Raw genomic sequence first — 11,539 nt, forward strand, 5'->3', positions numbered from 1 at the left:
TGAACCCGTTTTTAGAAACTTCAGAGTGTGCACGCTTTTTATCAAGAAGTAGAACTGCTGCCCCCTATCTCTAAGAAGTTTTAACTAGATCTACTCCAATGTGCATACCGCACCAACAGAATCACAGATTTAATTTTTTAATTTTACCTTTATTTTACTAGGCAAGTCAGTTAAGAACAAATTCTTATTTTCAATGACGGCCTATGAACAGTGGGTTAACTGCCTGTTCAGGGGCAGAACAACAGATTTGTACCTTGTCAGCTCAGGGATTCGAACTTGCAACCTTTCGGTTACTAGTCCAACGCTCTAACCACTAGGCTACCCAATCTCTATTGCACTCCACACTGCCCTTTCCAATATGGACAAAAGGGACACCTATGTGAGAATGCTATTCATTGACGACAGCGCAGCATTCAACACCACAGTGCTCTCAAAGCCCATCACTAAGCTAAGGACCCTGGGACTAAACACCTCCCTCTGCAACTGGATCCTGGACTTCCTGACGGACCGCCCCCAGATTGGTGTCTTCAAATCGGTTTGTGTCGGTCAATACTTCCCAGGAAAAGAACCATCAAGTATGGTTGTGTTAGTAACAACCAGAGGATTGCAATGAAACAACCATGACTGGATAAACGTTTGTTTAGTGTGTGTAATTACCACAAACGCATCTTCCAAAGTTGAATGAGATGGAAATCATGACGCAAGCGGTTTACAAATGTTTCGTGTTAGGCTATAAAAATTGACTTTATCAAACAAAACAAACATTCACTGTGTAGTTAGGACACTTGGCATTGCCACCAGAGGAAGATCTTCAATGGTAAGCGATTTATTTTATTGTTATTTCTGACTTTCATGACGCTAACACTTGGTTGGAAAATGCTAGTGACACTTGTGTGTGCGGGGAGCTGGCCTCAGAAAATAGCATGTTTGCTTTTGCAGTAAACCTTTTTCAAATCCGACACAGCGGCTGGAATAATAAGACGTTCATCTTTTAAATGATGTAAGATACATGTATTTACAAGATGTTTACTAGAACAAATGGTGTATTTAGAATGTTTACCATAACAAATGGTGTATTTAGAATGTTTACTATAACAAATGGTGTATTTAGAATGTTTACTAGAACAAATGGTTTATTTAGAATGTTAGCTCTGCAGTTTCACCGGATGTTGGCCTGGTGGGACGTTAGTGTCTCACCTACCCTAGAGGGGTTAAACAGCTTGGAAAATTCCAGAAAGTTATGTCATGGCTTTAGAAGCTTCTGATTGACATAATTTGAGTTAATTGGAGGTGTACATGTTGATGTATTTCAAGGCCTACCTTCAAACTCAGTGCCTCTTTGCTTGACATCATGGGAAAATCAAAATAAATCAGCAAAGACCTCAGAGAAAAAATGGTAGACCTCCACAAGTCTGGAACATCCTTGGGAGCAATTTCCAAATGCCTGAAGGTACCACGTTCATCTGTACAAACAATAGTACGCAAGTATAAACACCACGGGACCACGCAGCCTTCAAAACACGCAGGAAGGAGACGCGTTCTGTCTCCTAGAGATGAACGTACTTTGGTGTGAAAAGTGCAAATCAATCCCAGAACAACAGCAAAGGACCTTGTGAAGATACTGAAGGAAACAGGTACAAAGTATCTACAGTGCCTTGCGAAAGTATTCGGCCCCCTTGAACTTTGCGAACTTTTGCCACATTTCAGGCTTCAAACATAAAGATATAAAACTGTATTTTTTTGTGAAGAATCAACAACAAGTGGGACACAATCATGAAGTGGAACGACATTTATTGGATATTTCAAACTTTTTTAACAAATCAAAAACTGAAAAATTGGGCGTGCAAAATTATTCAGCCCCCTTAAGTTAATACTTTGTAGCGCCACCTTTTGCTGCAATTACAGCTGTAAGTTGCTTGGGGTATGTCTCTATCAGTTTTGCACATCGAGAGACTGAACTTTTTTCCCATTCCTCCTTGCAAAACAGCTCGAGCTCAGTGAGGTTGGATGGAGAGACTTTGTGAACAGCAGTTTTCAGTTCTTTCCACAGATTCTCGATTGGATTCAGGTCTGGACTTTGACTTGGCCATTCTAACACCTGGATATGTTTATTTTTGAACCATTCCATTGTAGATTTTGCTTTATGTTTTGGATCATTGTCTTGTTGGAAGACAAATCTCCGTCCCAGTCTCAGGTCTTTTGCAGACTCCATCAGGTTTTCTTCCAGAATGGTCCTGTATTTGGCTCCATCCATCTTCCCATCAATTTTAACCATCTTCCCTGTCCCTGCTGAAGAAAAGCAGGCCCAAACCATGATGCTGCCACCACCATGTTTGACAGTGGGGATGGTGTGTTCAGGGTGATGAGCTGTGTTGCTTTTACGCCAAACATAACGTTTTGCATTGTTGCCAAAAAGTTCAATTTTGGTTTCATCTGACCAGAGCACCTTCTTCCACATGTTTGGTGTGTCTCCCAGGTGGCTTGTGGCAAACTTTAAACTACACTTTTTATGGATATCTTTAGGAAATGGCTTTCTTCTTGCCACTCTTCCATAAAGGCCAGATTTGTGCAATATACGACTGATTGTTGTCCTATGGACAGAGTCTCCCACCTCAGCTGTAGATCTCTGCAATTCATCCAGAGTGATCATGGGCCTCTTGGCTGCATCTCTGATCAGTCTTCTCCTTGTATGAGCTGAAAGTTTAGAGGGACGGCCAGGTCTTGGTAGATTTGCAGGGGTCTGATACTCCTTCCATTTCAATATTATCGCTTGCACAGTGCTCCTTGGGATGTTTAAAGCTTGGGAAATCTTTTTGTATCCAAATCCGGCTTTAAACTTCTTCACAACAGTATCTCGGACCTGCCTGGTGTGTTCCTTGTTCTTCATGATGCTCTCTGCGCTTTTAACGGACCTCTGAGACTATCACAGTGCAGGTGCATTTATACGGAGACGTGATTACACACAGGTGGATTGTATTTATCATCATTAGTCATTTAGGTCAACATTGGATCATTCAGAGATCCTCACTGAACTTCTGGAGAGAGTTTGCTGCACTGAAAGTAAAGGGGCTGAATAATTTTGCACGCCCAATTTTTCAGTTTTTGAATTGTTAAAAAAGTTTGAAATATCCAATAAATGTCGTTTCACTTCATGATTGTGTCCCACTTGTTGTTGATTCTTCACAAAAAAATACAGTTTTATATCTTTATGTTTGAAGCCTGAAATGTGGCAAAAGGTCGCAAAGTTCAAGGGGGCCGAATACTTTCGCAAGGCACTGTATATCCATAGTAAAACAAGTCCTATATCGACATAACCTGAAAGGCCGCTCAACAAGAAAGAAGCCACTGCTCCAAAACCGCAATAAAAAAGCCAGACTATGGTTTGCAACTGCACATGGGGACAAAATAGATGGCATCATGAGCCAGGAAAATATTGTGGATATATTGAAGCAACATCTCAAGACATCAGCCAGGAAGTTAAAGCTTGGTCGCAAATGGGTCTTCCAAACTGACAATGACCCCAAAGCATACTTCCAAAGTTGTGGCAAAAGGGCTTAAGGACAACAAAGTCAAGGTATTGGAGTGGGCATCACAAAGCCCTGACCTCAATCCCATAGAACATTTGTGGGCAGAACTGAAAAAGCATGTGCAGGCAAGGAGGCTTACAAACCTGACTCAGTTACACCAATTCTGTCAGGAGGAATTGGCCAAAATTCACCCAACTTATTTTGGGATGCTTGTGGGAGGCTTCCTGAAACGTTTGACGCAAGTTAAACGATTTAATTGCAATGCTAACAAATACTAATTGAGTGTATGTAAACTTCTGACGCACTGGGAATGTGATGAAAGAAATATAAGCTCAAATAAATTATGTAGATGAGAGGGTAGTAGTGTACACAAGAGGGTGATAGTGTACACAAGAGGGTGATAGTGTACACAAGATGGTGATAGTGTGTGCATTATTTAGGTCAGGTCAGAGAGAAAGGAATTACAGTACTCTGTAATCAGTCCAACAGCCAAACGTCACATGAAGCTGAACTCAGGCCGTTCTCTGGGAGAAATCCCAGCCAAACTGACAAAACAATTACCTCTCTCTTTCTCTCTCTCTCTATATATATAAATATATATAAAAAATAGAAAATGAGAAGAGGGATAAGACTGATCACTCTCTCTTTCACACACACACACACACACACACACACACACACACACACACACACACACACACACACACACACACACACACACACTCGGCAGCAAATCCTATTTCCTCCACTACTCCTGGTTTCTCTTCTCCTACACCTTCATCTGGGCCTCCACCAGACAGAAGCTTCTGGTTTCTTACTTCCTACACCTTCATCTGGGCCTCCAACAAACAGCAGGTCTTGAGGAGGCCAGGAGAGAACAGGTCTGGTGTTCAGTGTGTGTGTGTGTGTGTGTGTGTGTGTGTGTGTGTGTGTGTGTGTGTGTGTGTGTGTGTGTTCAATGAGCCAGTCTTGTGGAGCACATAAAAGAGCAGAGGGTTACTAGAAAGTCATTGTTCTGTCTGTGAAATGTCATCTGTGAGTGGTTGCCGACTGTCTAGAGTTGTCGATTCTCAACATCATCCTACAGTGCACCTAACGACTCTCTAAGAGGGGAAGTGTGGCACACACACACACACCACCACCCACAGTAACTTTTAGTAGGTCAACCCCCAGGGTAGTTTTTACTTTTCTCAGGTACGTTAATGCAACAAGTTCTCAACCAATTTCCAAAAAATCTCCACCTCATTACTAAAGAAAAAATCTAAAGAAAGACAAATAAATCTGTAATTAATGGAAATATCATATTTAATTGATGACTCAAATTGAAATCATGTCTCTTATTTTCTTCAGGAAAGAGTACAAGTAGAGAAGAAATGTAAATAGTCGGAAAAAAGTAAATTCCAAAACGTTTTTCCCTTACTTCTCTACCCTTTCTCTCCCTGTCTCTCTGATTCCAGTCCTTGTTCTAAGAACACCTGGAATCCCATGGTGCCCAGACTTTCTAGCTACCTGCCAACAGTTACTTATAATCCTAGAATTCCGTAGTGCTCCAAACAATTGGCCTGCTTTGTTCCTAGAACTCCTGGTATTCCGTGGCGGCCTGAACAGTCAGCCCTGGCATTTCTCAGCATTGTGCGCCTGTCTCTTCCAATCAGCTGTTTGCCTGAGGGCTGAGGCACACTAGTGATCTAATAAAGTAATACATCTTCTTATCAAAGATGCTTTGGGGGGACACTTGAGAGACAGAGAAAGAAACAGAGAGAAAGAAACAGAGAGAGAGAGAAAGATACAATACTTTGGTTAAAACGTTGATCCATCTCCGTTTGTCTTTCGGGGGTCTCTTGCCACTCAAGGGATGTTCATTTAATCATAGAGCTGTGGGCTAGGGAGACCTGAGGTATGTGTATGGCCTGCGGGTAAGATCACACAGGGCAGGTATCAGAGACAGATGGGGGCCAGGGGGCTAGTCGCTAGTATCTGTTAGCCCACATAGGCAGAGACAGGAGCAAGTTAGCATTATATAGCGTAGCTCTACCTAATGGCCCTGAATGTGCCAGGGGTACCCACATGACAAAATATTACAGTTTACTATAGAATAATACAGTACTTACTATAGAATTATGTAGTAAACTGTAGTATACTGTAGAATACAATACTACACACTGTAGTATTCCTCAATCATGTGTATCACTTAAAATATATTAAGTATTGTAAGGATCTGGGTGTAGCTGGTGCAGAGGAGTCAGGACAGCAGAGATGAGTAACACAAGGAACTTTACTCAGAATATCAAAATACATGAAGTAACACCAGGCCCACAAACAACGGACCGAACTTACAATAAACAAACGCACAAAAACCATGGGGAAAACAGAGGGTTAAATAATGAACATGTAATTGGGGAATTGAAACCAGGTGTGTAAAACAAAGACAAAACAAATGGAAGATGAAAAGTGGATCGGCGATGGCTAGAAGGCCGGTGACGTCGACCGCCGAACGTCGCCAGAACAAGGACAGGGACCGACTTCGACGTGACAAGTATATTATAGTAAATACTACAGTAATGTCTGTTAAAACACTACAGTCTGCAAAACACTTAACTTGTTTTATTATAGTAAATACTACATTATTTAATTTGTATACAGGGCCTTCAGAAAGTATGCACTACCCTTGGTTTTTTTCACATTTTGTTGTGTTACAGCCTGAATTTAAATGGATTACATTTCGAATTTGTGTCACTGTCCTACATACAATAGGAAACATTTCTAAAAAATAATGTTTTCACTTTGTCATTGTGAGGTAGTGTCTAGATGGATGAGAAAAAAATATTTAATCCATTTTGAATTCAGGCTGTAACAACAAAATTGTGAATTAATCATGTGGTATGAATACTTTCTGAAGTACTGGATACCCTTGCTATTCCCCTCTCCCATATGTCATTTTGTGCCACCCATAAGTATAGACCATACAGGTTATAGAAACGAGTAGAAGCTCAGAACTATCCATTCAGACCCCAGTCCTACCTCCCTACTTTAAGGGTTTTCCTGTGGTGAAGGAGAAGCGGACCAAAATGCAGTGTAGTGGTTATTCATGTTCTTTAATAAAGGAACTAGACATGAAATAACTAACAAAACAATAAATGTGCGAAAACCTAAACAGTCCTATCTGGTGCAAACACAGAGACAGGAACAATCACCCACAAACACACAGTGAAACCCAGGCTACCTAAGTATGATTCTCAATCAGAGACAACTAATGACACCTGCCTCTGATTGAGAACCATACTAGGCCGAAACATAGAAATACCCAAAACATAGAAAAACAAACATAGACTGCCCACCCAACTCACGCCCTGACCATACTAAATAAATACAAAACAAAGGAAATAAAGGTCAGAACGTGACACCTACCTAGATACCTACCTACAGGTTATGGAACATTTGCTCTTTTAGTATTTTTCCAGTCGGTTTCCTCAAGGAGAAAGCCTCCACTTCTATGTCAAAGATAATAAAACAAAACACTGGTAAATACTACAGTATTCTAGTACTTACTACAAAACACTACATTGAATACTTCTGTAAAGTATGCAAATACACTATAGTGAATGATACAATATATACATGTAGTAATACTAGAGTTTTTGGACCATAGTATAATAAATACTTTTTTTATATGAGTATATAAAAAGGCAATGACACATATGTGATAGCAAATCCATTAGGATTATCTTCCATATCTCCCATAAGGATGACAAGCACACACACTCACTTCTCCAAGTCTGACATATATGGTGCACAAACATGTACAGCAGTCATACATGGCTTATATTTAGATACCTAGAATAAATACATACACAGGTACAGACATATTGTATAAACCCATAGGAAGACCAATACTGATACTGTATGTCTATCAATATTATTGGGATATTGAATGATCTATCTATCTGTTTCTGCTTGGCTTAGTATATGACAATGACAGTCTGTCTGTGGAAAAAGGAAAATGTACTGTAATATTGCAAAATTACCACAGAACAATTTGGTGCATGTCTCTTTCAAATGATGCAAGACAACAGCAGTCATGGCAATCCATCCATTTCAATTTCAGTACTGGAATTAGAGGTTGGGAAAATCAATATGCTTCGCCGGGAGAGAAACAGCTACACAATAAGAAGTAATGAGAACCTGTCAAAGTAATAATTCAAGTAATTATGTGTGTTAACATATGCATACCTCCAACACACTGATCCCTGCCCTGAGTCCTGAATAACAACTACTGTTCATGAAAACAGAAAAATAAGATATTCACTGAAAATGTAGTACTTACTTATGTTTTGATGGTTCTGTCATTGTGTCAATAGGAGCTCACCCATGAGGTAAACTTAGTAACATAGCTTCTATAAAAAAAATGACTTACGCCCTGTAAATAAATACACAATGTAGCATTAGCATTGGGCAGATTATGGCAACTTTAGTCCTGGAGGGCCTGGGGGTAAGCAGGCTGTTGTCCCAACCTTGTTCTAACATACCTTCTTTAACTAACTAGTCCTGATTTTAAATTCAGACAACACAGAGTTTAATAATATTCATAAATAATTGCAGCGGCAGCTACTGATTGGCTGAATTCCCAGGGTGCGAGAGGGTTGGCGTTGTCAACAAAGCAGTATGACAGAAATATTATGGCAAGTTTTGAATACCAGTAGTTTCTTTGAGAAGACATATGCTCAGTATCATTACAAACAGTAACCAGCCAAGTAGAAGAGCTACACAAGTCAGAAATAGAGATAAAATTAATCACTTACCTTTGATGATCTTAATATGATTGCACTCAGAAGACATTCATTTATTCAATAAATGTTCCTTTTGTTCGATAAAGTCTCTCTTCATATCTGAAAACCTCTGTTTTGTTCGCTTGTTTTCTTCAGTAATCCACAGGCTCAAACGCAGTCACAACAGGCAGACCAAAACATCGAAATTGTATCCGTAAAGTTCATAGAAACATGTCAAACAATGTTTATATTCAATCCTCAGGTTGGTTTTAGCCTAAATAATTGATAACATTTCAATAACGTCGTCAATATAAATGGTGAACAAGAAAGGCACTCTCTCGGTCCCGCGCATGAAAAAGCTCTGTGACACGGTAGGTTCCACTCATTCAGACTGCTTTTACTCCATCATTTTTCAGAACACAAGCCTGAAACAATTTCAAAAGACTGTAGGAACAATAGAACAATTGAAGTCCTAAGTCAATGGATACTGTAATGGCATTGAATAGAAAGCTACAACAAAAACAATCCAACTTCCTGGATGGATTCTTCTCAGGTTTTCACCTACCAAATCAGTTCTGTTATACTCACAGACATTATTTTTTAACAGTTGTGGAAACTTTAGAGTGTTTTCTATCCAAATCTACCAATTATATTCATATCCTATCTTCCGGGCCTGAGTAGAAGGCAGTTTAATTTAGGCACACTATTCAACCAAAATTCCAAATGCTGCCCCCTACCCTAGAGAAGTCTGTCTTTTCACAAAATTATTTGTACACCCATAAGTGTCATGGGACTCATATGAAGATAACCCATGCAAACAAATTGAGATTTGTGCCCACAAAAAACAAGGGGATAAATATGTGTCCTAAAATACAAGTGGGGGAAAAAATGATTTAGTCAGCCACCAATTGTGCAAGTTCTCCCACTTAAAAAAGATGAGAGAGGCCTGTAATTTTCATCATAGGCACACTTCAACCACACAGACAAAATCAGAAAAAAAATCAGGAAAATCACATTGTAGGATTTTTAATGAATTTATTTGCAAATTATGGTGGAAAATAAGTATTTGGTCAATAACAAAAGTTTATCTCAATACTTTGTTATATAGCCTTTGTTGGCAATTGCAGAGTTCAAACGTTTTCTGTAAGTCTTCACAAGGTTTTCACACACTGTTGCTGGTATTTTGGCCCATTCCTCCATGCAGATCTCCTGTAGAGCAGTGATGTTTTGGGGCTGTTGCTGGGCAACACGGACTTTCAACTCCTTCCAAAGATTTTCTATGGGGTTGAGATCTGGAGACTGGCAAGGCCACTCCAGGACCTTGAAATGCTTTTTACGATGCCACTCCTTCATTGCCCGGGAGGTGTGTTTGGGATCATTGTCCTATTGCAGATTCAGTCTTCCCAGCCTGGTGCAGGTCTACAATTTTGTTTCTGGTGTCCTTTGACAGCTCTTTGGTCTTGGCCATAGAGAAGTTTGGAGTGTGACTGTTTGAGGTTGTGGACAGGTGTCTTTTATACTGATAACAAGTTCAAACAGGTGCCATTAATACAGGTAACGAGTGGAGGACAGTGGAGCCTCTTAAAGAAGAAGTTACAGGTCTGTGAGAGCCAGAAATCTTGCTTGTTTGTTGGTGACCAAATACTTATTTTCCACCATAATTTGCAAATAAATTCATAAAAAATCCTACAATGTGATTTTCTGGATTTTTTTTCTAATTTTGTCTGTCATAGTTGAAGTGTACCTATGATGAAAATTACAGGCCTCTCTCATCTTTTTAAGTGGGAGAACCTGCACAATTGGTGGCTGACTAAATACATTTTTTCCCCCACTGTATATGTATATGTGTGTGGCTGCTATGAAAGTGAACTGTGTTTGCTTGTGATCAGGGGTGTATTCATTCCGCTGATTCTGTTGAAAAACTGTTCTTAAAGGGAAGCAAAAGGAACAAAACTGGGATAAACATACCTGCATTTGTCCAAAATAAACTCCCTAGATCAGCTAGATGCAAGCAGGAGGATGCAAGGCGGCATTGAATGTGTCAATGTCTGTCACCTTGATTATTGACATTTCTCTCGACCTGTGCACCTAGCGTACGTTGTAAACTTACATTCATAGGTTGTAGCAACCTCATGATGGGTACAGGGACAACTTTAATATCATATAATAGCCTAAACCTATTGATATCACATTGAGCTGGGTGATTGTAATTAGAATAACAGACATCCAATATGCTTCAATAGAAACAATGCTAAAAAAAAATTGTCCTCCCCCATCTTAAGTGGCACCGACCCCCACTGGCGTATAAGTATGTACGTAAAGCTGTATGTTTCCGTTCTATAAGATCATGTTGGGTTGAAATGGACTTATGTTTGTGTCAGATACACACACTACATTACCATCCATATTCAAACATCATATTGAAAACAAATCTGAAGATACAGTATGAACATCTTAAGATCTACTGGATGGGAGGAGGCTAGAGGGATAGCTTGAATGCATTTAGAAAGGTAATTTATTTTAGACATATGCAATAAAACACACCCACATAAACGCACAAACACATACACACACCTGTAACCAACAGACATGCATATATCATCTTTATTTTTCCTATATTCCATTGAATGAACTTTTCCACCCATAATTTGAGAGGGAAATAGTTTAAGGAATAGCTTTTTTTGTTTTCTAATTAGTAACAGACAGTTTCATCACTACAGAGAATGGTGTGATTGCATCATCAGTGACAGTCTAGTGAGATGCTGCTGGAGGAGAAAGAAGAGAGAGCATAAATAAAATGACAGAGCAGAGGACAAAGGAGAGACACATGAATTAGAAGGTAATCAAAAACAAACATCCTTTGCTTTTTGAAATGAACAAAAGGAAGTGAAAATAAAGAGGACGAAACATTATAAGAAAGAGGAGCAAAAACTCTCAGGGTTACTGATGGGACTCAAGTGGGGGGAATACGGAATGTGTGTCACAGGCTCAGAGAAAAGGGAGGCTTGGAGAAGAGGGGATCACAGTATAAAGGAGAAGGGATGAGAGGATGGCAGTCCGGTTTGGAAGGCCTGCGTCGCGTGGGAATTCCGTATAGGACTGAATCAGCCTGGATGAGAGAGGAAGCTGATTATCTGTCCTGCTTTTGTGAGTGGGATCAGGCTCAGCACCCAAATCCTGCTCTCACTCCCTGTCAGTTTTCTCTCTCTCCCTGCTATTCTCTCTTCCTCCGTGCCTCCCTCTCTC

The 11,539-nt window shown here is 39.9% G+C and overlaps 1 non-coding gene across 1 annotated transcript; it reads left to right on the plus strand.

The window, feature by feature from the left end:
* Nucleotides 1–6,959: 6,959 nt before the first annotated feature.
* Nucleotides 6,960–7,014, plus strand: LOC112266225. The gene has a single exon (XR_002955878.1). It is a non-coding gene; the product is annotated as a U7 small nuclear RNA (small nuclear RNA).
* Nucleotides 7,015–11,539: the final 4,525 nt, after the last annotated feature.

This window comes from Oncorhynchus tshawytscha, linkage group LG13, assembly GCF_018296145.1.
Source record: "Oncorhynchus tshawytscha isolate Ot180627B linkage group LG13, Otsh_v2.0, whole genome shotgun sequence".
NCBI lineage: Eukaryota > Metazoa > Chordata > Actinopteri > Salmoniformes > Salmonidae > Oncorhynchus > Oncorhynchus tshawytscha.